The sequence below is a fragment of the Pteropus vampyrus genome, unplaced genomic scaffold (assembly GCF_000151845.1).
Source record: "Pteropus vampyrus isolate Shadow unplaced genomic scaffold, Pvam_2.0 Scaffold168, whole genome shotgun sequence".
NCBI lineage: Eukaryota > Metazoa > Chordata > Mammalia > Chiroptera > Pteropodidae > Pteropus > Pteropus vampyrus.
Genome location: NW_011888949.1, coordinates 52,897 through 53,481, shown reverse-complemented (window position 1 = coordinate 53,481; position 585 = coordinate 52,897).

The window sequence follows — 585 nt, the reverse complement described above, 5'->3', positions numbered from 1 at the left end:
CACTTCCATACACATGTCATGTCTTGAAAGAATTTCACACCTGTTAGCAGCCGCGGCTCTGCTCCCCTCCCCCGCTCTCCCTTAACCACGAACCTGCTTCCCATCGCTATGAGTTCGCACGTTCTGGGTCACATGTGGGCGTCTGTGTCTAACTTTCTTCACTGAGCATGATGCTTTCAAGTTTCATCCATGTTGTGGGATGTACCGGAATTTCGTTCCCTTTCACAGCTGAATAATTTTCCACTGTATGGACGTCCATGTCCGCATTTATGCATAAGCACATATTTTCAGTTTGGGGGACTATATACCGGGAGCGGAATGACTGGGTCATATGTTTAAATGAATCCCTGGGTAACGTCACGTTTAACTTTCTGAGGAACTCTAAAATGTTCTTTCTCTACAGAGGTTACACAATTGTACCTTCCTACTAGTACTGTGTAAAGGTTGCGGTTTTTTTACATCCTCACCAATGATTTGTTTTTAAAATATAGCCATCCTAGTGAGCGTGGAGTGTCATCTCGCTGTGGTTTTGATTAGCATTGCCCTGATGGCTAATGACGCTGAGCATCCTTTCTTAGGCTCATC